The sequence below is a fragment of the Entelurus aequoreus genome, linkage group LG10 (assembly GCF_033978785.1).
Source record: "Entelurus aequoreus isolate RoL-2023_Sb linkage group LG10, RoL_Eaeq_v1.1, whole genome shotgun sequence".
Taxonomy (NCBI): Eukaryota; Metazoa; Chordata; class Actinopteri; order Syngnathiformes; family Syngnathidae; genus Entelurus; species Entelurus aequoreus.
Genome location: NC_084740.1, coordinates 31,324,847 through 31,351,792, shown reverse-complemented (window position 1 = coordinate 31,351,792; position 26,946 = coordinate 31,324,847). Strand labels below are relative to the sequence as shown.

Here is a 26,946-nt window from a genome sequence, read left to right as displayed (position 1 = left end):
AACAAAATTGATGAGGATGAAAAAGGTGACAGACGCAGAAATATTGTCATTCCATATGTACCAGGTCAATCGAAGAAACTCAGAATAATTTTTAATCAACACAACATCCCTGTACACTTCAAACCAGGCAACACCCCAAGACAGAGACTAGTGAATCCTAAAGACAGGACACCCCACACCCACAAAAACAATCTGGTGTATGTTATCCAGTGTAATGATGAATGCATTGATTAATATATTGGGGAAACAAAACAACCACTAAGCCGACGTAAGTCACAGCATAGACGGTCAAACTCTTCAGGCCAATACTCAGCTGTCTACCTGCACCTCAGGAACAAACATCACTTCTTTGAGAACAAAAATGTACAGATTCTGGACACAGAGGATAGATGATAGAATAATTATGTGTAAGTTATCACACAACTCTTATGCTTGAAGGCCGTTGCTATAGTTATTATCAATTGTGCTGAACTTGTACTTTTCTATCTGTGCAAAAGGACAACTGGCATTCCAAGATTGCGAGTCGTCTCGTATCAGTGTTTGTGTCCAGAACATCGAGTACCGTGACGCAGACAAAGTAGAGACAGGGCGATATCACGAGTGTCAGCACATTTCCATTTCTGAATAATCATATATTGTGTCCAACTTGGGCTGCTGAAATTACCCCTCTTCCTTCAGAAGCAGCCTCAGTGATGTAACCAGGGACCTCCCAAATAAATAGAGGAGCATGTGGGACTGGACGTTAGAGCGTGGTGAGAGATTGTAACTGAGTGTGCAGCCTCAAGCGTCTCTCCTCATTGAGCCAAATTGAACTCTGTCTCTGCATGATTCCTTGCTTCTTGTCTGTTTATAGATGTCATCCGTGTTTAAACCTGACAATAGATGGTACGATAGAGGAGAGAGGGAAGCCATCTCTGAACAGAGGAGGTGGTCTACGACACTATCTGTCTCCCACATACAACACTGTCCTTTCAACCATTCCTGAAAGACTCTGGAATTTAGCCTCCAACAAACAACAGGAGTTAGAAACGTTCTGGTCACAGAAGTTGACCAGAATGCCATTTGTGCCATTTAAAAAAAAAACTGAATGGACTGCTTACACGGGGGTATTCCGACTATTTTGGACTGGTAGTAGTCGATCCAAAGCGATCGTTCTGCCACACAATACCTCAACGCTAACAAGGGAAATTAACACTTCAACGACTGTCGTTGGCTTTGACAGTTGCATTGCTCGTTTGCATCAAAACAGTTGTTTTTCTCACTACGACAGGGCGAAACCACCCTCTTGGTTTTTGAAGTATAAATATTCAGGGTTTTGGCACTAATCGTTGGACTCGATCTGACCAATCTAAGTCTATGAGCACAAACTGATGAAGCCTACTCGTATGAGCGGCAAAACGTCTTCTAAGACAAACCAAGCAGTCCAGTTGCAAACGATTGAACGCCCTGAAATGAACAGCAACGGTATTTTAATATTTTTACCATGACAAGGGAGGCCAGATTCACACAGGTAGTTTATGCCTATACTGAAACAAAAAGCCCAATGGTACAAGTACATAAGAGGCCATAAAATGCCATAACGTACAATCATTTGTTAAACTCGCTGATAAAGAACTGATGTATCTAGACCACATTGATGCAAATTGAGTACAAGTTGAGAACTAGAAGTATGTGTTAGTAATTGCTATGAAGAGAAAAATGCGGGAGGATTGCTTCTTCCAACTTTCCTACTTTTTGGACATGTTGTAAAGAAAATATGTAAAATATGTGCCATATCATATACTGTATGCATGTTCGGAATACATTTCTACCAACCAACCAAACTTATTTCCTCAGTATCTTCCTAATTCTGTTAATATCCCAAATAAATGGTTCATGTGTCATAAGTGAGCAACGTGGGGTCCACGTTGTCCATCCGTCTGCAGGATGTCACCAAGCAACACACATAATGAAACAGCAAAGGGCCGTCGACACAGCAGCACCTGCCTATGTTTCACGTTCAATATTCTTTTATGTTATCCATTGACAGCAGGCGGTGTTTTAGCGGAGGCGTCAGCTTCAGAGACACATGAGTCAGTCAGTGATGTCACATAGCCTTAAAAAGAGAAACCCAATCATTTTCTGACTGTAAATAGCACAAATATTCTGCCATTCCATTAAATCAGTTGGAAGGTATTACCTCTTTGTTTACTGACTTGGGTTTTTTTTTTTTTTTTTTCTCTTAGTGTGCTGTAAATGTTGAGCTTTTCAGTGACTGTTGATGCATCATTAGAGGAAATACATGCCAATCGTTATAGCAGCACCACTGATTAGGAGTTATGTCACTCAGCGTGTGTCGGTAACCTTTAGGTGACAAAAATGTCACATTAAAAACTATTAAAATTGACACACATGACAGCAAAAACTGATACAATTGTTTCTGTGAAGATTTTTAACTCAATGTTAAATTTGTGTTTGTCCACCAGATGGCGCTACTTTTTCCCAATCAAAGCATGCAGCGTGTATTCATTTTTAAAAACATTTTTTTTTACTGTTTTTCTGCAAGTTCTGCTTATTACATCTGAAATAAGTGTGTCTCTCTATTGATGTTTGGAAGGATGTACGGATTACATGTTTCCTAGGGATGGAATTTTTCTAAACAGACACTGTAAGGCCCTATAAATAATGAAAAACATGATAAATATGTCAAATAAATTAATATAATTATAACAATACAAATATAAATAGTATACTTGAATACAAAAAATATATTAAGAAACATTATCTGTATTCTTGTTCTAAGAGTGTCATTGTTCATTGAGATATTCTGCCAGTCACTAAATAAACCTCCAATAATAAGCAGGTTTTTTTTTGTAAAAATAGATGATAGTTTCATCATTGGGTGATGTTTCAGTGCAGTTCAATTCAGTTCAGTTTCAGTTTATTTCGAACACACATAAAATACAATGTAATTCATCACATATTTCCAGTTGTTTCATTACAGCACGTCCGAAAAAGAGTAGGAAGAAGCTGAGCTTTTTAATCCTACCCCTTTTCATACCATAGCAATTTTATCCTATCTCCTTGTTCTCTGTAACATAAGAGTGAACAAATAAATAATAAACAAATAATACACCATAGTAAGTAAACACATATTAAATACATAAATAATATTTGTCTCAATAAAAACAAACAAAAACAAACAAACGAAAAAGGGTTCAACATATTCATCATAATTCTTGTTCTGAGTACTTTGTGAACACCTGTAGTAGTGTTGTAATGATACCAATATTTTGGTACCGGTACTAAAATTATTTTGATACTTGTCGGTACTTTTTTAAATAAAGGGCACCACAAAAAAATTGCATTATTTGCTTTATTTTAACAAAAAATCTTAGGGTACATTAAACATATGTTTCTTATAGTAGTTAAGTCCTTAAATAAAATAGTAAACATACTAGACAACTTGTCTTTTAGTAGTAAGTAAACAAACAAAGACTCCTAAATAGTCTGCTGACGTATGCAGTAACATATTGTGTCATTTATCATTCTATTATTTTGTCAACATTATTAAGGACAAGTGGTAGAAAATTAGTTATTAATCTACTTGTTCATTTACTGTTAATATCTGCTTACTTTCTATTTTAACATGTTCTATATACACTTCTGTTAAAATGTAATAATCACTTATTCTTCTGTTGTTTGATACTTTTCATTAGTTTTGGATGATACCACAAATTTGGGTATCAATCCGATGCCAAGTCGTGACAGGATCATACATTGGTCATATTCAAAGTCCTCATGTGTCCAGGGACATATTTCCTGAGTTTATAAACATAATATACATTTTTGTGGGACCCGTTTTCGATTTTTATTAAAAGAAAAATGATACAATTAATTAATTTTTCAAACTGAGACTCACTGGCTTTGGCTCATTTTCTGTGAAGAAAATATATCAGAATACATATTTAATGAACACACAACATACACCCCCCCCCCTACACATTTCTATTACATATAAGATTTCCGGGTCCACTGGACCCGGGGCTAATAGAAGTGTGGAAATTGATGTTCAAATACTTTAAACATTTAATTGAAGTATTTATTGTCCAGGGTGTACCCCGCCTTCCGCCCAATTGTAGCTGAGATAGGCTCCAGCGCCCCCCGCGACCCCGAAGGGAATAAGCGGTAGAAAATAGATGGATGGATGGATTTCAAACCTGCACAATACAACAACACACATTTTTTTCACATTTTGGCGGAGACATTTATGTAAGGCTTGAAAAGGGGTTGGATGAAACAGATGCTTATAGTATCCTAACCCCTCTCACTCATTCCACATTTAACATAAACAATATAATACAAGAACAATACTATACAAACAAAAACAAGAAAAACTCCTATAACATTGTAGATCAGACTGACAAAAATGGGACCTATTACCTCCCTGCTTGGCACTCAGCATCAAGGGTTGGAATTGGGGGTTGAATCACCAAAAATGATTCCCGGGCGCGGCCACCGCTGCTGCTCACTGCTCCCCTCACCTCCTAGGGGGTGAACAAGGGTGACGGGTCAAATGCAGAGGTTAATTTCGCCACACCTAGTGTGTGTGTGACAATCAGTGGTACTTTAACTTTGATAAATAAAGAGGTTTGTATGTTCTCTAAATCCAAAATTATGTATTATTCTAATTGAGGTGAATTATATTTATATAGCGCTTTTCTCTAGTGACTCAAAGCTCTTTCACATAGTGAAACCCAATATCTAAGTTACATTTTTTTTAAACCAGTGTGGGTGGCACTGGGAGCAGGTGGGTAAAGTGTCTTGCCCAAGGACACAACGGCAGTGACTATGATTGCAGAAGCGGGAATCGAACCCGGAACCCTCAAGTTGCTGGCACAGCCCTCTTTTTTGTAACACCGTTAGTGAGTGAAGCGCACATTTGTAGTTGTTTCCCCAGATTTCTGCATAATAACTCAGATATGTAACACTAGTGAGCACTCAAGAATATGAAGGGATTTTTAGTCCAGAACATGTTTTGCTTTGTTTGGGAGGCCAGCTGCTTTACCCACAAGTCATCTTACCCAGCACACTATTGGCTGATGGCCAACCAATCACAAAGCACTGTGTTCCCTGTCCTGACAGCTGATTGGCTCAGCCTCCTCTAGGCTTCATCCCAGCTCCGTGTACCCTATATGTGGTTTTGTGTGTTTGCTCTGCTGGTTTTGTGACAACTTTTTGAATTTGTTTGAAGCCCCATGATGTCGTCCAAACGTTCTGCGCCTTTTTAAGGCTTCTGGCATGGAACACAAGTTGGTTCACATCGGCGAAAATGTGAACCTTCTCATTGCGAGGTACTGTCTCCTAGCTGTCGTTATACAATCAATGAATATTGGGATGTGTCTTAATTACACACAACAGTTATCATTTGTTTCTTGTATCAATTCCTGTCCGGCACCCTTATTTATTTTTCCCACTTCCTGTTTGCCTCCATTTGCCGCCACTCCCCTTCTGGTCTGAGGGCTAGCACCACCACCTGTCCCTGATTGGATATCAAGACACACCTGTCATGGTTGCCAATCAGGAAGCCTCTCAATCCAGCCTTGCCAGTAGGATGAGGCTGGACCATTTGAACTTTGTACCTTCATGTTGCACAGTTTATAGCTTTTGTGACAGTTACTGTATGCCTTTTTGTGCACTATTTTTTTGTTATTGATTACCTTTTATCTGCATTATTTTGCATCATGGGGTCACGGCCAACGCAACCTTGAAACGGACCGTATCGGGTTGACTTCAAAAAGGAGGAAAATAGTAAAATGACAATGACAACTGGGATGTGTTAGAAAGACGGCGCCAAGAACTTTCTATAACTTTCGTTCTCACTCTGAAGAAGACATGAGTGACACCGCCACTGTCGTCGTCATCACCTGCAGCTACGTCTTCAGCATCGTCATTTGTGAGTACCAATATATACTGTGATATAATGGTGTAGAACAGGGGTGTCAAAGTCAAGGCCCGTGGGCCAGATACGGCCTGCGAGTGAATGATCTATGGCCCCCGGGATGATATTTGATGCAGGCCACAGCCGCCTGCTGCTGTTTTGCACGCACCAATACTCCATCAGTGTTGGCGCTAGGAATTTTCAAAATGGGGTCCCAGGGACTCCATCAAGTCATAAAAATGGGGTCCCACTTTTTTGTAAGTGTTTTGAAAACAAATGATAAATGTATGCATTACCCTGTTATAGCTCACATTCTATATTGTGTTTTGGAAAAAGGTTGTCATATTCGTTACTTAATTCATTAAAAAAAAATAATAATACAAAAGAAAACACATTTTTATGCATATGTAAATGTATTCAGTTATAAACATTAATTTGCTGTCTTCTTTCCTTCATGGATCTAAACTTTACCGCTGCTGATATTTTTTTCTATATTTTTATTGTAATATTTTCAGAATGTGTTTGTTCTATTTTTGGCCAAAGTAAGACAAAGAAAACCATCTGAAGTTGTCTTTATTTTTTAGTTTTAATGCCATGATTTTAATAGTGCACAGATTTTCCTCCATGCGGCCCCTGAGCTAAAATGAGTTTGACACCCTTGGTGTAGAACGTGTTTAAATGACGATTTTCGTCTTTTCTGACTTATAAAAATTGTTACATACTGATGTTAAACAATGCCAAAGTATTACGTCATAGGGTTCATGCGTCTGGGCGTGAGCTTGCACGCAGTTTTTTGATGCTTTTGAATGCTGTCTTTTTTAAAAGTGGGCGATTTGTGATGTCACTGATTGCCGGATTTACTATTGTGGGCATTTCTAGTACAGTGCAAAAAGGAACTGACAAAATATAAGATAAAAATACCAGATTTTAGGAAATAAATACTAAAAAAAATAGTGAAATGATGTCCATAGCATGCTAGTTAATTTTACTTGATAAGAGATCCTAAATTAAGATGTGTATATCTAGAAATTAGTAGGACTTAAGATAGAAATAAGTATTTTTTTCAACTTGCAATTCTTAAATTAAAATGATAAAACAGCGTCCCTAATCCGTGGGAATTCACCTGTGACGGGTTCTGGAATGTTATATAATCGTAGGAACACAATTTCATATTTTTTTAATGTGGAATGAATGCACATTTATTTTTTTAATCCAATTTTTGGAAAGCTGTTATTTTTTGGTCTGGAGGACTTCAAGCGTGAGTTTTTTTGTTTTAAATCAGTGGAAAAAAATACCTGAATTAAAATCAATGTTGCTGCCTGTTAATGACTTCTCTGAAGGCCTGATATAATAATAATAATAATAATAATAATAACACAAAAAAAATACTCATTGACATGTATTTGATAGGTTGTAAAAGACCTAAAGTGGAAAAACATATATATATATATATATATATATATATATATATATATATATATATATATATATATATATATATATATATATTATTTTTTTTGGCAAGTTGTCCTTTTTTGCTCATTAAGGGCACTTTTGTGGGTGAATTCTGAGGACCTCAAATACATGTCATCTATAATCAGGACAAAAGTGAGCCTGCAGGTGTTGCAAACCTCAAGTGTGTTGACTTCCAATTTCCCCCCCTCTTGGGACGCCGGATTCCTTTTTCTGCACTCCTTTTAGCACACCTGCTCTGCACTTCTTCATTCTCATTCGTTATCAGGAGACAGGTGGGGAACACTTGTGCAGTGCTTTGATGCCAAATGTCTCTCTCTCTCCACACACACACACACACACACACACACACACACACACACACACACACACTCACACTCACACTCACACTCACACTCACACACACGCATTCTTGTATTTATTAACTTTTTGAGACCTCCAAAAAAAGCCTGCCTCTTTAGGACCACCCTTTCTAAATATATAAAGATTTGTTTTTACAACATTAATAATATATACATACTATGCAAATATTAAAAAGCTTGTTATGAAAAATTAGTTGGAATTTCACAAGAAAAAGGTCTCAATTTCACAAGAAAAACTTAGAATTATGGCAGTATTATAATAAGTCGTAATTTTACTCAATGCAAGCCAAAATTATACAAGAAAAACGGAACATTTGTGCAATATTATGATAAAAGTTGGAATTTTACCCAATAACAGTCGCAATTTTACAAGAAAAGCTTAACATTTTGTCAATATAATGTAGAGTCGTAATTTTACTCGACAACAGTCACAATTTTATAAAAACAACTTTAAAATGTTGGCAATATTAAAATATTTGGAATTTTACTTTTCAAAATTATGACAAGTCATAATTTTACTCAAAAAATGTCACTATTTTACAAGAACAACACAAACATTGGCAATATTGTGATACAAGTCAGAATTGTATGACAAATGTCACCATTTTGCTTTAAAAAGTAATAATTTTACATAAAGTAATAATTTTACAATAAAATATTGTATTATTACAGAAACAGAAACAAAATGAGATATTGTTCCCAATTTTAGAAGAAAAAAGTCGACACATTTGAAAAAAAGACTGCTTTTAGTTATTTTTTTGGTGTTGAATTTTTTGGTTTGTAATTGGTTTTTAATCTTAATTATTTACTTCAAGTTATTACAGTATGTCTCTATACATATTTATTCAATTTTCCAATTAATTTTGGCCAAAGGGGGACCATTTCAATTTCTTACACACTTTTGTTGGCCAGAGGGGGAGCACTTCAAATTTTTTACACACACTTGTTATTTCATATGTTGACCAGAGGGGGGGCACTTTTAAAACCGACACACAGTCAAGTTGAAATATCCCTCCTTTTTGGGACCACCCTCATTTTGATAGATTTCACCACCAGGGGTGCAAATGAGACATTCTCTATTAGCTGCAATGGTTTTCCGTATTGGGACCATGATATCGGTCCTATCTTGTTCACCGGTCCTCATATGGAAGCTACTTTTCCTTGTTGATGTCTCAAGAAGGGTAGAAATACAAGAACACCCCCCCCCCCCCCCCACACACACACACACACACAGTCATTTTATCTAAATTTGTAGAAGTGGATTTTGATTTTTAGTATATTCACGGGAACAGACTGTGCAAGCCGGGCCAAGAGTCCCGTCTGAGTGATTGTTAATTAAAATAATTTGCATATCATATATCTAATGCTTTTGTGTTGCCATGCTTAAGAGCAATTAACATTGTCTGGGTTCAGCTCCCACCACAGTCTGTCAGAACATCAGATAGGAGAGGGTGACCAGTGGGGGCGGCCCACCAGGCTTGCTTCCAAAACAGATCTGAAAAAAAAACCAAAAAAAAAACCTGGGCCCCTTCCATCTGTTTCTCTCAGTTAAGAGTGTGTATGTGTGACTGGGACTGTACTCTATGGGCTGTGGGCACACTCATCAGGTTTGCATGATCACATTCAATTACAAGTAAAACCAAAGTCCTTATTATTTTACGATGAGTACTTCGACGTGAGGTTATTGTTGGTTTCGGTTAATAAAGCGCCACGTGGACGCAACTCTTGTGATACAGCGATTACGCAAGCTACACTGCAAAAACTGAAATCTAAGTAAGATTAAATATCTCAAATAAGGGTGATATTTTCTGTCTGATAAGATACTTCTTCTCTAAGCAGATTTTATGTTAGTGTTTTACTTGTTTTAAGGATTTTGGTCCTAAATGATCTCAGTAAGATATCACAGCTTGTTGCTGAGATGTTATGACCTATATTGAGTAAAACATGCTTGAAACTAGAATATCAACTGTTGCAAAGCTGTGTCATCAACACTCACAAGTTTAAAACTACTTTTTTTAAGTAATAATTTCTTATTTCAAGCATGAAAAAAAAAATCATGACTTTGACACAATTGTGTCTCATATTAAAACAGATGACAGCCAAATGGACTCCGCTGTTTTATTTTCAATGAAACAATAGAAACTACGTACTCATATAGTAGTACAGTTGTTATTAGTGAGAATATACTTATTTTAAGGTATTTTGGGTTCATTGAGGTTAGCTAATTTTACTTGTTTTGGAAACTCTTGACAAGCTAAATTTTCTTGTTTTACTGGCAGATAATTTTGCTTGGTTCAAATAAAATACCTCTAATTTTTGTATTTTTTTATTCTTGTTTTTGAACACTGACTTTTTGCAGTGTAGCGTTCTTTTGTACTTATCCGCCTGTCTCTCACCTTTTTAATAACCGAAAGCCTTAAAAGATGTGCGTTTTCTACTAACTGTATATCCTCTGGTGAACTCCACTGCTGCTACATTGTGACTCTTTTATTATGCCTGAAAAGACACACCAGATGGCTTGAGCGTGTGTGTGTGTGTGTGTGTGTGTGTGTGTGTGTGTGTGTGTGTGTGTGTGTGTGTGTGTGTGTGTGTGTGTGTGTGTGTGTGTGTGTGTGTCGTACTCAAGGGGCACCACCCGGAACGAATGGTAGGGCTATGAAATATTTAAAGCATACAAGGAATACTTTCAAACCAAAATCCAAAGGAACCTTTAAAGTCGTACGCCTTGGGGTCGCACAATTTGGAAATACGTGCGGATGACTGTAAACATGTTTGTTTGTGTCCGCTTCAACTGCTGCGCACAAAGGGGTGACCATTTTGTCAAAACATGCACCCCTAATGTGTTGCCAGTAGGGATGTACTGATCTACCGCTTATTCCCTTCGGGGTCGCGGGGGGCGCTGGAGCTTATCTCAGCTACAATCGGGCGGAAGGCGGGGTACACCCTGGACAAGTCGCCAGCTCATCACCGTTACCAAAATTATTTCGATACTTTTCAGTACTTTTCTTAATAAAGGGGACCACAAAAAATTGCATTATTGGCTTTATTTTAACAAAAAATCTTAGGGTACATTAAACATATGTTTCTTATTGCAAGTTTGTCCTTAAATAAAATAGTGAACATACAAGACATGTCTTTTATTAGTAAGTAAACAAACAAAGGCTCCTAATTTAGCTGCTGACGTATGCAGTAACATATTGTGTCATTTTCCGTTCTATTATTTTGTCAACATTATTAAGGACAAGTGGTAGAAAATGAATTATTAATCTACTTGTTAATTTACTGTTAATATCTGCTTACTTTATTTTTTAACATGTTCTATCTACACTTCTGTTATAATGTAATAATCACTTATTCTTCTGTTAGATACATTACATTAGTTTTGTATGATACCACACATTTGGGTGTCAATCCGATACCAAGTCATAAGAGGATCATACATTGGTCATATTCAAAGTCCTCATGTGTCTAGGGACATATTTCCTGAGTTTATACACATAATAGAAATTTAAAAAAAAAACCGAAAGAAGATGTGATGCCAAAAAATACTTTTTAGAGGCGGTATAGTACTGAAAATGATTCATTAGTATTGCAGTACTGTACTAATACCGGTATATCGTACAACCCTAGTACACACAGTGAAGTATTTTAACCAAGTTTGATTTAAAAAATTGATAAATAAAATTGACACCCAATATATTTTCCTTGGCATAAAAAAATCATTAAAAATGTATTCTGTCTTCTTAAGAGCCATAATATCTTTATTTGAGTGTTAAAATGTGGATATCTATTTTAATTTGTAAAGGCTTTAGTGTTTGTTTTAAATGAGAAAGGCAAAATGAGTGTTGCAAGTCAGTTTTTTGTGACATCACTTCCTGTTGTAGACATGTCCATAGGTCTTCACCTCTATCGCTGCTCTATATAGAGACCATGCATAGCAGGCACGAGACATTGAAACAACATTGAGAACTTGTTGAATGAGGTCCAGACGTTGAGCAACTCAAACCTAACGTTGAAACATGCTTTTTGACGACGTTTAATCAATGTAGGGTTCTGACGTTGATTTGATCATTGAATTTTGATCATTTTCCAACTAAAATTTTACAACACAAATACAACGATGAAACATGCTTTTTGACAACGTTTTTTCAATGTTAGGTTGGGACGTTGATTGGACCATTTGAAATTTGGTAATATCTCAACCAACAACGTGGATCCAACTTTAGACATCAACGTTGTCTCAATTTACAAATACAACTATTTTGCAACGTTGTTTCGAAGTCAGTTTTAACATTTATGTGTAATCAACGTTGTATCAATCAATCAAACTATTTATAAAGCGCTTTTCATACATAAAAGAAATGCAACGCAAAGTGCTTTACAAAGTTAAAAACAATACCCCAGTGACCCATATCCCCCATTATCACATACGTACGCACGGACACAGATACCAAACACAAACACACAACACACACAATTTACACACATTTGCAACTAGTCACGTCCGTTGTGTCCTTGGGCAAGACACTTTACCCTTGCTCCTGATGGGTGCTGGTTAGCGCTTTGCATGGCAGCTCCAGCCATCAGTGTGTGAATGTGTGTGTGAATGGGTGAATGTGGAAATACTGTCAAAGCGCTTTGAGTACCTTGAAGGTAGAAAAGCGCTATACAAGTATAACCCATTTATCATTTATTATTTATATGGACCAATGATTGCATGGCTGAGTACATAGGAGACATGTGAGTAAACACTATCACAGGAGCCATCTGCACCAGAAGGTCATCAGACCATGGCCACCAGGACGCTGACACAAAAGCGCCCCCACAAGCACGGCCGATAACCCCTGAAGCAGATGGCTCATCTGAGGAACGTTGGAAAATAAAAATAATACAACTTGTAAAATAGTAAGAACCATGAGTAAATGGCGGCGCATGGCGATGGCTATGCTGCGGCTTTGCTAACGCTCTTGGGAGTGTAGAGCGATTTGGCAAAAAACACCCGTCATTTCTGTCAATTTCATGGCTGGCTCAAAGCGTGAACACTCTGTGATCACATACGACCGACAGACAATTCTGGATGTGGATGGATCGGGTCGTTATAGACTGAAAGATGCATGTACGGTGGACCTCCTCGCTAGCATGGGAATACTTCGTGGGCTACATCGAGCGGCCTTTGTAGCAGCGGAGTCAAGTGCTAGCGGTGACCGCCAATGGAGACGACGTAAGCGGTGCGAGCGGAAGCAGAAGCGGGGATGCCGAGCTGGGCTAACAACAAAGAGAAAAGCTAACCAAAGAAGCGTGGAGTCTCCGGGTAAGAAGCCATTTAAACTAGAACTAGCCGGCGTCAGGCTGGATAATCCCTGCACACATAGCAATTCTCTTAGAATAAAACACAACTCACATAATGATTTTTCTTTTGTGACCGTGTCAGAGGCAGACATACATTGTACTGAGGTAGCTAACTATGATGCGTTCAGTTTATCGCAATATCAAGCAAACAATCTGAATATCCCCGTCGTATCAATTCCTAGATATGGTCGAAACTATTTAAAGTGCACTACGCATAATAAACGCAACATTATTAATATTGCTACTTCGGATAATTTCAACAAACAATCCTCAAAACAGCCCACTACCTATTATATGGGCTTTTTAAACATAAGATCATTATCTTCCAAAACGTTGTTAGTTAATGAAGTCATTAGAGACAACAAACTTGACCTCGTTGGTCTCGCCGAGACCTGGCTCAAACCAGACGATTTTTTTTGCGCTAAATGAGGCATCTCCTACTAACTATACCAATACACATGTTGCCCGACCTCTTAAAAGGGGAGGGGGTGTCGCACTAATATACAATGAAAACTATAATCTTACACCTAACCTAAATAATAAATATAACTCGTTTGAGGTGCTCACTTTGAGGTTTGTCACACCGCTGCCTCTCCACCTGGCTGTTATCTACCGCCCCCACAAATAATAAATGAACCCACGCATCGCAACGGTAATACGATAGATCTAGTGCTTGTCAGGGGTGTCACCACCTCTAAAGTTACGATACTCCCGTACACTAAAGTAATGTCCGATCATTACCTTATAAAATTCGAAGTTCTGACTCATTGTCAACAAACTAATAATAATAACTACTATAGCAGCCGCAACATTAATGCTACCACAACGACGACTCTTACTGACCTACTGCCTTCGGTAATGGCACCATTCCCAAATTATGTGGGCTCTATTGATAACCTCACTAACAACTTTAATGATGCCCTGCGCGACACCATTGATAGTGTAGCACCGCTAAAGCTAAAAAGGGCCCCTAAAAGGCGTACCCCATGGTTTACAGAAGAAACTAAAGCCCAGAAATTATCATGTAGAAAGCTGGAACGCAAATGGCGTGCGACTAAACTTGAGGTTTTCCATCAAGCATGGTGTGACAGTTTAATAACTTATAAACGCATGCTTACCTCAGCTAAATCTAAATATTACTCAAATCTCATCCACCTCAACAAAAATGATCCTAAATTTCTGTTTAGTACAGTAGCATCGCTAACCCAACAAGGGACTCCTCCCAGTAGCTCCACCCACTCAGCAGATGACTTTATGAATTTCTTTAATAAGAAATTTAAAGTCATTAGAAAAGAGATTAAAGACAATGCATCTCAGCTACAACTGGGTTCTATTAACACAAATACGACTGTATATACAACGGATACCGCCCTCCAAAATAGTTCCTCTCTCTTTGATGAAATAACATTGGAGGAATTGTCAAAATGTGTAAATGGGACAAAACAAACAACATGTTTACTTGACCCAATTCCTGGGAAACTTATCAAGGAGCTTTTTGTATTATTAGGTCCATCAGTGTTAAATATTATAAACTTATCACTTTCCTCTGGCACTGTTCCCCTAGCATTCAAAAAAGCGGTTATTCATCCTCTACTCAAAAGACCTAACCTCGATCCTGATCTCCTGGTAAACTACCGGCCGGTGTCCCACCTTCCGTTTATCTCGAAAATCCTTGAAAAAATTGTAGCACAGCAGCTAAATGAACACTTAGCGTCTAACAATCTCTGTGAACCTTTTCAATCCGGTTTCAGGGCAAATCACTCTACGGAGACAGCCCTCGCAAAAATGACTAATGATCTATTGCTAACGATGGATTCTGATGCTTCATCTATGTTGCTGCTTCTTGATCTTAGCGCCGCTTTCGATACTGTTGATCATAATATTTTATTAGAGCGTATCAAAACGTGTATTGGGATGTCAGACTTAGCCTTGTCTTGGTTTAACTCTTATCTTACTGACAGGATGCAGTGTGTCTCCCATAACAATGTGACCTCGGACTATGTTAAGGTAACGTGCGGAGTTCCCCAGGGTTCGGTTCTTGGCCCTGCACTCTTTAGTATTTACATGCTGCCGCTAGGTGACATCATACGCAAATACGGTGTTAGCTTTCACTGTTATGCTGATGACAACCAACTCTACATGCCCCTAAAGCTGACCAACACGCCGGATTGTAGTCAGCTGGAGGCGTGTCTTAATGAAATTAAACAATGGATGTCCGCTAACTTTTTGCAACTCAACGCTAAGAAAACGGAAATGCTGATTATCGGTCCTGCTCAACACCGACATCTATTTAATAATACCACCTTAACATTTGACAACCAAACAATTAAACAAGGCGACTCGGTAAAGAATCTAGGTATTATCTTCGACCCAAATCTCTCGTTTGAGTCACACATTAAGAGTGTTACTAAAACGGCCTTCTTTCATCTCCGCAATATCGCTAAAATTTGTTCCATTTTGTCCACAAGCGATGCTGAGATCATTATCCATGTGTTCGTTACATCTCGTCTCGATTACTGTAACGTTTTGTTTTCGGGCCTCCCTATGTCTAGCATTAAAAGATTACAGATGGTACAAAATGCGGCTGCTAGACTTTTGACAAAAACAAGAAAGTTTGATCATATTACGCCTATACTGGCTCACTTTCACTGGCTTCCTGTGCACCTAAGATGCGACTTTTAGGTTTTACTACTTACGTATAAAATACTACACGGTCAAGCTCCTGCCTATCTTGACGATTGTATTGTACCATATGTCCCGGCAAGAAATCTGTGTTCAAAGAACTCCGGCTTATTAGTGATTCCCAGAGCCCAAAAAAAGTCTGCGGGCTATAGAGCGTTTTCTATTCGGGCTCCAATACTATGGAATGCCCTCCCGGTAAAAGTTAGAGATGCTACCTCAGTAGAAGCATTTAAGTCTCATCTTAAAACTCATTTGTATACTCTAGCCTTTAAATAGACTCCCTTTTTAGACCAGTTGATCTGCCGTTTCTTTTCTTTTCTTTTCTACTCTGCTCCCAACCCGGGGTGGACCGCTAGCCTGTCCATCAGATGGGGACATCTCTACGCTGCTGACCAGTCTCCACTCGGGATGGTTCCTGCTGGCCCCACTATGGACTGGACTTTCGCTGATGTGTTGGACTTTCACAATATTATGTCAGACCCACTCGACATCCATTGCTTTCGGTCTCCCCTAGAGGGGGGGGGGTTACCCACATATGCGGTCCTCTCCAAGGTTTCTCATAGTCATTCACATCGACGTCCCACTGGGGTGAGTTTTCCTTGCCCGTATGTGGGCTCTGTACCGAGGATGTCGTTGTGGCTTGTACAGCCCTTTGAGACACTTGTGATTTAGGCAAGGCAAGGCAAGGCAACTTTATTTGTATAGCGCTTTTCATACACAAGGCAGACTCAAAGTGCTTCACAGACAACAAAGTGAAATGAAAAAAAAAAATAAAAGCAAAATTAAAATGCAGACAATAAAAATAAAAACAGTGCAGACGTTAAAAGTTAAAAGATTAAAAGACCCAGCTGAAAGCTAAGGTGAACATAAAAGTCTTCAGTCTAGTTTTAAAAGTAGTGAGAGTTGGGGAGAGTCTGACATCTTCAGGAAGTTTATTCCAGCTATGTGTTGCATAGTGACTGAATGATGATCTCCCTTGATTTGAGTTTACTCTGGGAACTGCTAACAGATTGCTCTCAGAAGATCTTAGTGATCTAGAGGGCGTATATAGTGGGAGCATATCAGTGATATACTTGGGCCCTAGACCATGTAGTGATTTATATGTGAGCAGGAGGATTTTGAAATCTATTCTCTGATGTACAGGGAGCCAATGTAAGGATTTAAGAATTGGTGTAATGTGCTCACATTTTTTGGTCTTTGTTAGAACTCTAGCAGCAGCGTTCTGAACAAGCTGTAGCTGCCTGACAGTTTTTTTGGGAAGACCTGCAAGGAGACCATTACAATAGTCTAGCCTACTGGTAATAAAGGCATGTACAAGTTTTTCTAAGTCTTGAGCTGACATGAGCCCTCTAAGTCTTTTTACATTTTTGAGGTGATAGTAGGCCGATTTTGTTACTGATTTGATGTGACTGTCGAAATGTAAATCAGAATCTAAAATAACCCCAAGATTTCTGGCTTTATTTGAGGTTTTCAGGGACAGTGATTGAAGGTGTTGGATGACTTTAAACCTTTCTTTTTTAGCACCAAAAACAATTATCTCAGTTTTATCTTCATTTAGTTGTAGGAAATTTTGGCACATCCAGTGTTTGACTTGCTCAATGCACTGGCACAGAAGATCTATGGGGCGATAGTCATTTGGTGATAGCGCTACATAGATTTGGGTGTCATCGGCATAGCAATGATGGTCAATGTTATTATTTTGCATGATTTGTCCTAGTGGGAGCATATAGATGTTAAATAAAGTCGGCCCCAAGATTGAACCTTGGGGGACTCCACACGTTACGTTGGTTGGTTCTGATACAAAGTCACCAATGGAAACAAAATAGTTCCTATCTTGTAGATATGACTTGAACCAGCTTAAAACTGTGCCTGAGATCCCCACCCAGTTTTCCAACCTGTCCAAAAGTATTGAGTGGTCGACAGTGTCAAATGCAGCACTGAGGTCCAAAAGCATTAATACTGAAGTTTTGCCAGAGTCTGTGTTTAGACGGATGTCATTTATAACTTTAAGAAGGGCCGTCTCTGTGCTATGAAGAGGTCGAAATCCTGACTGGAAGTTGTTGTGGCAGCCAGTAGAAGCCAAGAAGTGATTTAGTTGTTGGAGGACAACTTTCTCAATTATTTTACTTATGAATGGTAGATTTGAAATTGGTCTGTAGTTGTTGATAACAGAGGCATCTAGGCTCTGCTTTTTTAGAAGAGGTTTAATGACTGCAGTTTTGAAAGCCTTCGGGAAATTGCCCGATTTAATAGAATTATTAACTATTTGCAAGATGTCTGTTGATAGGCAGTCAAAAACATTCTTAAAGAAGTTGGTAGGTAAAACATCAAGGCAGCAGGTGGATGACTTTAGAGCTGTCACCGTTTCCACTAGAGTTTTAGAGTCTATGGCATTAAAGCTTGCCATCATTGCTGTGTTACTTTTGCCTAAATGGGGTGGTGATCCAACTTTTTTACTTGAGATATTGATGGTGCGTCTGATGCCTTCAATTTTATCAGTATAAAAGAATGCAAAGTCATTGCATTTCTGCGTGGAATGGAGTTCGGCTGGTATTTGTGTTGGGGGTTTAGTCAGTCTGTCAACGATTGTGAATAGGGTTTTGGCCTTATTTGTGTTGCTGTTTATGATATTGGAGAAGAATGTTTCTCTAGCACTTTTTAAGACTAAATTGTAGGCCTGGAGGCTCTCTTTATAGATGTCATGGTGAATATGAAGTTTTGTATTCCGCCAGATTCGTTCAGCCTTCCTGCACTCTCTTCTCTGGGCTGTTACAGCAGCAGATTTTCTCCAGGGTGCCTTTTGCTTGCCAGAAATCGTTTTAACTGTAACAGGTGCAATGATATCTATGATATTCACAATTTTGGAATTAAAGTTGCTTACAAGATCATCAGCATGACATGGGTTTAGAGGTGGTAGTGAGGAGATGGCGTTTTTAAAGAGGACATTAGCATGTTCATTTATGTACCGCTTTTTGACATTCTTTGATTCTGTTTGTGTGTCCGGAATTACAGAAATATTAAAGAAAACACAGAAATGATCAGACAATGAAGGATCAATCACAAGAACATCAGAAACATTGAGACCTTTTGTGATAATCAGGTCCAGGGTGTGTCCCTTATAATGTGTAGCCTCTTTCACATGTTGAGACAGTTCAAATGTGTCTAAAATAGTAAAAAGTTCTTTTGCCCCCTTGTCATTTAAATCGTCAATATGAAAATTAAAATCACCAGTTATAACCAGGCAGTCAAAGTCAGTGGAGATGCTAGACAATAGTTCAGTAAAATCATCAAAAAAATTTGCAGAATATTTAGGTGGCCTGTAGATAATTAACAAGAGAATTTTGGGAGAGCATTTCAACACAGCACACAGGTATTCAAATGATGTAAACTCACCGAGTGACATCTGTTTCCCCTGAAACATGTTTTTAAATATAGCAGCAACCCCTCCACCTCTTTTCCCCGATCTACATATATCAATGAAGTTATAGTTGGGGGGTGCTGTCTCGATCAGAATGCTTGCACTGTTATTTTGTTCCAGCCATGTTTCAGTTAAAAACATAAAGTCAAGTTTAGAAGTGCTAATAAAATCATTGACTAAAAATGATTTGCTATTCAGAGACCTGATTTAGGGCTATATAAATAAACATTGATTGATTGATTGATTGATGAGTAGCGATAAAGACTAAAATACCAGTAAGACATGAAGATGATAATAAAAAAATAATAATAAAAAAATGAATATACAGTAAATAAATATCAAATGAATAGAACTAAATACATCATTGTCATGTGTCTGCTGGGCATAGCCTGTGTTTTCTTATCTTCAGTGTCTATTCCCTCAGCTTACTATAACATTTTCATTACTTTTTTTTAAACCTAGCATGCCCCTGTTTGTTTCCACTTCATTAAAGTTGCTGGAAATGTGAATTATGTTCTTTCAGCATTTTCTTAAGCGCAATTCAACTCAAGCTAAAATTCAAGCAATAAAACATCAGTAAAAGAGGACGCAAAATAGAATACTAGCTGCTTAACTTCTTTTACTCTACGCTTTTTCTCTTGCTCTCTGCTTCGTGGCCGGTCTTTTGTCCACTACTGGGAGCGTGAAGTGGACCTACACTTCCGTGTTTACAATATGAATACTATTAAGCCCCATTATGTAACCACTGGTGTGTCTGCTCCAAGCCAAAGAGGAGCTGCACAGTCTCAGTGAAACCACCGCAATCACTGTGGTGAAAAAGCTCCATTATGCACGCCACTGGTGTGTCTGCTCCAAGAAGGAACCACAAAGTCCCAGTGACACCACAGCGGCAAAAAGTGGTGAAAACACGTAATGAACAGAATATTTTTTCGCAGGTTCTTCCTCAATTCTTTCTTCCCCAAATTCTGCATTAAAAAAAACATGATTCGTGATAAAGATGCTTACAAAACACCTTAAGAGCGTGTGCAAACAATACAATTGTGTGTACCATTTGTGGGCGTTTTGCGTGTGAGACTAAGACTGCGTGTGCAATTCAAAAGTGGTACAGACCGCATTATTTAAATGAGGTTTTTGCATGTACTATGTTTGTTTTCACTATGGAGACACTCGATCCTTTACTGCACATCCATGTTATCAAGCTCCTACCTGTGGTGTTTTGTCATGTTGTCAAACGAGGAGAAGACATCCACCAATTTTTATGGGCATTTTAGAAGCATCTACAATGGACTACAAACACTTCTTTTTTTTTTGCACTCTGAAGGTGTGCTCATGGGAGAGACTGCGGCACCAACTGCGGATGTGAAAAATAATGGGCAAGAAAATGCATACTGCAAAATGGTAATGCATCTTCTTTATAAAAAGTCATTAAAAAAAACACCAGCTGACTTAAAAATGCATCAATTTAATTTGTTTTAATCAGCTCCTTAAGTCATCCACTATATATAAACCTAAAAATATAGTTTTATAGACAATATGTTTGACATTTTTAGTTCGCATACGTAGGATGGATCTGCTGCTCAATCGCCTCCTTCCTCTGTCAGTTTGCATGTAGTTTTCAGACGTGCTAAATCCCCAAACTTTTTGACTCAGGGGGCCGCATTGGGTTAAAAAAAATTGGCCGGTGCCCGGGCTGTGTGGGTATGCATGCATGTATGTATCCGGATACGGCCCACTCGCATCCAAAATCCAGCCCGCGCGCCGTAGTTTGGGGACCCCTGTGCTAAATAAAAACACAAAATACCACTCGCAGTTAAGTTTTATTCTTGGTAGATCACACTGCGTCTGCAGAAAAATGATATAAGTACAAGTTTGCACGTGTTTTAATATCAATCAATCAATCAATGTTTATTTATATAGCCCTAAATCACAAGTGTCTCAAAGGGCTGTACAAGCCACAACGACATCCTCGGTACAGAGCACACCTGCACACCTTTAGTAGATCAGACTCGTATACAGAATATGAAATTGCCAATTTTTCATAGGTGACGTCTGCAGGCTTATGCAGGCCTGACCACTTCTTTAAGCAAAAAGTGGGCTTTCAAAAATGTGCTAAAACTTGTTCATAAACAAGCCTAAAATCACAACTGTCTATGTCTGTGGGCATTTTACCTGTAGACACAATATTTATGTCCAGAACTATGAAATATGTGATTCAATGTGATTATGTTGTGTGATGACTGTATAATGATGATAGTATATATCTGATAGTATGTATCTGTATCACAAATCAATTTAAGTGGACCCCGACTTAAACAAGTTGAAAAACTTATTCGGGTGTTACCATTTAGTAGTCAATTGTACGGAATATGTACTTCACTGTGCAACCTACTAATAAAAGTCTCAATCAATCAACGTGCCAATGTTTTCAGCATTAGAGGGGCCCTTTTTTAGACGGATTTTAGCATTCAAGCTAACTAGCCGTTAGCACGCTAGCTTGCTTCTCCAGTAAATGGCAGCAAAACTACCGTATTTTCCGGACCATAGGCCGCACAGGATTATAAGGCGTACTGCCGATGAATGGTCTATTTTTTTTAATTTTTTATATATATATATATAAGGCGCATATATAAATCTCATTAAAGGAGTCATATTATTATTTTTTTCTAAATGTAAAACACTTCCTTGTGGTCTACATAACATGTAATGGTGGTTCTTTGGTCAAAATGTTGCAAAGATGATGTTTTACAGATCATCTTCAAGCCGCTTTCTGACAGTCGCTTCCGGATGCGCCGTTTTGTGGGCGGTCTTATTTACGTGGCTCACCTTCGACAGCGTCTTTTCTCCGTCATCTTTGTTGTAGCGGTGTAGCGTGCAAGGACGGGAGTGGAAGAAGTGTCAAAAGATGGAGCTAACTGTTTTAATGACATTCAGACTTTACTTCAATCAATAACGGAGCAGCATCTCCTCATCTGGAAACAACTCCGGAAATGTGTCCCGTGAAAAACTGTCTAATAACTAAAGTTCCTTGGGTGAATAATGTGAACTCACTACACCGGTATGTTTTAGCACTTTCATGGCGAGTTTACTGACAGATATAAGTAAGAAATTTACACTACTTTATATTAGAAATGGCAACAGCGGAGGATGAATGTCACAGAACAAGAAGATAGAGAATCAGAAGATTATCAACTACGGCGTCGGCACGGACGCGTGCAATTTTTTAGGACTTATACAGATCAGCAGGTACCAGAAGGTAAGAATAGTTTCTTTTGCATAATAAGGCGAAACAAAACGCCAGATAATGTCTTACCTTATACACACATCATAATAATATTTGTATGCCGACAATCCTTCAAGCGGTGTGGCTTCATAGCTTACTAAAGTGGTACTAAAACATTTTGATAGATTTTCGAGCGCCGTGTGTAATGTTCTATATTTTCAATGGAACATTGAAAATGTTGCTGTTGTTTACTTGAGTCATATTACCGTCATATTGCAGTCCACACCTATATCTTATGTTTGACTGCCATCTACTGGTCACACTTATCATTACACCGTGTACCAAATAAAACAGCTTCGAGGTGGGTAAGCTCAACCAAACTTATTCCTTACATTAGGCACACCGGGTTATAAGGTGCACTGTCGAGTTTTGAGAAACATTTTTTTTTTTAAGTGCGCCTTATAGTCCGGAACATACGGTACTTTGTGAGTTTATTGAAGTGCCGTTATCAATCACGGTTTCACGGTCATTTGAATAGAAACCACAATAGTAATGGTCGGGAGTATATCGCAGTTCATCATTGATATTGTTACATCCCTTGTTGACTGTGCTGTTATTTTTTGTCAAATACGCCGCATGGTGACGCTGTTATTATACCCCAATGTTTGGCCCCAGAAGTGGGAGTGACTTCCCAAGCATTTTTAAGCATAACCAGTAGGTTTACCATGAATTGATTAACATGGAGCCCGACTTAAACAAGTTGAAAAACTTATTCGGGTGTTACATTTTGGTGGTCAATTGTACGGAATATGTACTGTACTGTGCAATCTACTAATAAAAGTTTCAATGATGGGGACACCAGTGCCCATACTTGCCAACCTTGAGACCTCCCGAATTCGGGCGATGGGGGGGGGGGGGGGGGGGGGGGGGTTGAGGTGCAAGCAGCATACCCTTTCCCCTTCGAGCTTTTCTGGATGAAATGAAATTCTTTTTTCCAATCATTTTGGAACTTGCAAGCACGTAATTCTTCTTCATACTCGTCGTCGCCATGTCTCTTCTTCGTTCTTCTGCTTCGTCTCCTTCTTGTTGTGTGTGCAGTTGTGCACTGAGCTCCAAAAGCCGTAGATGTTATTGTAGCGTCCCTTAAGAGTTAGTGCTGCAAGGAATTCTGGGTATTTGTTCTGTTGTGTTTATGTTGTGTTACGGTGCGGATGTTCTCCCGAAATGTGTTTGTCATTCTTGTTTGGTGTGGGTTCACAGTGTGACGCATTTTTGTAACAGTGTTAAAGTTGTTTATACGGTCCCCTTAGTGTGACCTGTATGGCTGTTGACCAAGTATGCCTTGCGTTATCATTACACCAGTTAAAAGATCATACAATGTGTCAGCGTTTCTTGACATCTTCGAGCAAAGGTCATTGTTAAACCTTTCCAACGCTACATTATTATGTGATTGGGCCGGTACGCTGTTTATATGGAGGAAAAGCGGATGCCTGGACAGCATGCGGCTGTTAAGGGGTGAAGGTTTCAGGTGAGAGAGGACGTTAAAGGCAGTGTCTTTAAGGCACGCCCCCAATATTGTTGTCTGGGTGGAAATCGGGAGGTTTTCGAGAGGGGCACTGAAATTCGGGAGTCTCCCGGGAAAATCATGAGGGTTGGCAAGTATGCCAGTGCCGGTTTTAGACATGGGTCTTGGCTCAGACGTTCTGTAGGGGGCACCACAAATATGAGGGGGGGCGGACATATTCATGATTTAATTTTTCTGCTGGTGACTATGTGAGATTAACAGCGCAAGTGGACGTCTTTGGTCACGTAAACATGGAAGTGAGGATGACACCCGACGAATAGGGTGGCCTCGCCCAGGGCGCCATTGAAGCTAAAACCACCGTTGGGGAAAGTGGCTATTCAAGCCTCCCTTACTAAGTAAAACATCCTCACAAGGCAATTTTATTTATAGAGCGCAATTCATACTTCCTCACGTCAACATTAAATTTGAGTGTATTGTGGTTTTTCTTTGGCTTCTTGTCATAATCCTGTCTTTGAATAAATTGCTGAATAATCATAAAGACATGTCCTGGCTGAAGTACGCTGAAGTATAGTAATATCTACAACAGACACGCTATCTTTATATCATTTATATCATTATATAAGGTACAATTTTCATAAACGTTTGCTTAATATTGTGACTACTATGTGCTAAGACCACTTGAAGATAATTAGTTCCTGCTCTATAACTTGCAGCCGTTACATAAAATTGTTACAATTTCAGCTTAAAAGGGTAGCGGTCTATGAAATATCACATTCTGAATCATCCCCTCCATGTTTTTTTTTTTCCCCCCTCTGACGAAGCCGCCGTCGGTTCCAGTAAATCGTTCCGTCAAACATCCGTGTCACGCCCTCACGCCTTTTTGATTCCACAGCTCCAGTAATGAGAGTCCAAGCAGACTGCAGACGAAGCGAGAGCTGAAAATACCGCATGGCACTTAGCAGTGAAATGTCACAGGCAGATGTCAAATCATAGACTCGCATCGTCGTATTAGTGGCCTTGCCCTTTTATCTGAGGTCTGCTTAAATGACTAAAAACATTTAGAAGTGGGTAGAGGTAATGGGAACAGTTTTGTTGAGCTCCAACATGCCTAACAAACAACATCAAGTACATCCTCTTCCACAATTCAACATGAAAAGTCCAAGCCTTTATTGTCAATTTTTCAACACGTGCTGGACATACAGGAACATTGAAAAAGAAACAAGTTTCTCTCTAAAACACAGTGTGAGGTAACTGGGGGTAAAAAATCTAATAAAAATATCAATTCAGATAAAAAAATTACAGGATAATGTACAAAAATTTGCATTTAAAAAAAAAGAACGTAAACGCAAATGTGCAAGATCCATCCATCCATCCATCTTCTTCCGCTTATCCGAGGTCGGGTCGCGGGGGCAGCAGCCTAAGCAGGGAAGCTCAGACTTCCCTCTCCCCAGCCACTTCGTCCAGCTCTTCCCGGGGGATCCCGAGGCGTTCCCAGGCCAGCCGGGAGACATAGTCTTCCCAACGTGTCCTGGATCTTCCCCGTGGCCTCCTAGCGGTCTGACGTGCCCTAAACACCTCCCTAGGGAGGCGTTCGGCTGGCATCCTGACCAGATGCCCGAACCACCTCATCTGGCTCCTCTCGATGTGGAAGATGTGCATTTTAAAAAAAAAAGTAGGAAGAAGCGAATACTTAGCAAATATTTTTATTACTTTTTGTGTTTTACATTGAAGTTAAGTATGGTTACCTTCCATCCATTGATTGATTGATTGATTGAGACTTTTATTAGTAGATTGCACAGTACAGTACATATTCCGTACAATTGGCCACTAAATGGTAACACCCGAATACGTTTTTCAACTTGTTTAAGTCGGGGTCCACGTTAATCAGTTCACTTATCCGTGGTCGGGTCGCGGGTGCAGCAGTCTAAGCAGGGAAGTATAGTAACCTAAACAAGTAATATTATAAGATGAATGTCTATAAACGTTGTCATTCATTCAGGCCATTGGAATCTCAGGGCGTTCGATCGGTCGCAACTGGACTGTTTGGTTTGTCTTAGATGACGTTTCGCCTCTCATCCAAGTAGGCTTCATCAGTTCATGCTCATAAACTTAGATTGGTCAGCTCTAGTCCGAGACTTGGATTGGTCAGCTTTAGTCCGAGACTTGGATTGGTCAAATCTAGTCTTAGACTTGGATTGGTCAGCTCTAGTCCGAGACTTGGATTGGTCAGCTTTAGTCCGAGACTTGGATTGGTCAAATCTAGTCTTAGACTTGGATTGGTCAAATCTAGTCTTAGATTTGGATTGGTCAAATCTAGTCTTAGACTTGGATTGGTCAAATCTATTCTTAGACTTGGATTGGTCAAATCTAGTCTTGGACTTGGATTGGTCAAATCTAGTCTTAGACTTGGATTGCTCAAATCTAGTCTTAGACTTGGATTGCTCAAATCTAGTCTTAGTCTTGATTGCTCAAATCTAGTCTTAGACTTGGATTGCTCAAATCTAGTCTTGGACTTGGATTGTTCAAATCTAGTCTTGGACTTGGATTGCTCAAATCTAGTCTTGGACTTGGATTGCTCAAATCTAGTTTTAGACTTGGATTGGTCAAATCTAGTTTTAGACTTGGATTGCTCAAATCTAGTCTTAGACTTGGATTGCTCAAATCTAGTCTTAGTCTTGATTGCTCAAATCTAGTCTTAGACTTGGATTGCTCAAACCTAGTCTTAGACTTGGATTGGTCATATGATATGACCAATCCAAGCCTAAGACTAGATATGACTCATATCTAGTCTTAGACTTGGATTGGTCATATCTAGTCTTAGACTTGGATTGGTCATATCTAGTCTTAGACTTGGATTGATATGACCAATCCAAGCCTAAGACTAGATAAGACTCATATCTAGTCTTAGACTTGGATTGGTCATATGATATGACCAATCCAAGTCTAAGACTAGATATGACTCATATCTAGTCTTAGACTTGGATTGGTCATATCTAG

The 26,946-nt window shown here is 38.9% G+C and overlaps 1 long non-coding RNA gene across 1 annotated transcript in view; it reads left to right on the top strand.

Annotated features, from left to right (window-relative positions):
* Window positions 1-5,594: 5,594 nt before the first annotated feature.
* The window catches only part of LOC133658460 (uncharacterized), a 38,157-nt gene continuing 16,805 nt past the window's right edge, over window positions 5,595-26,946 (top strand). Inside the window, exon 1 of the long non-coding RNA XR_009827469.1 lies at window positions 5,595-5,935. This is a non-coding gene — a long non-coding RNA (uncharacterized LOC133658460). The remainder of the gene's footprint in view (window positions 5,936-26,946) is intronic.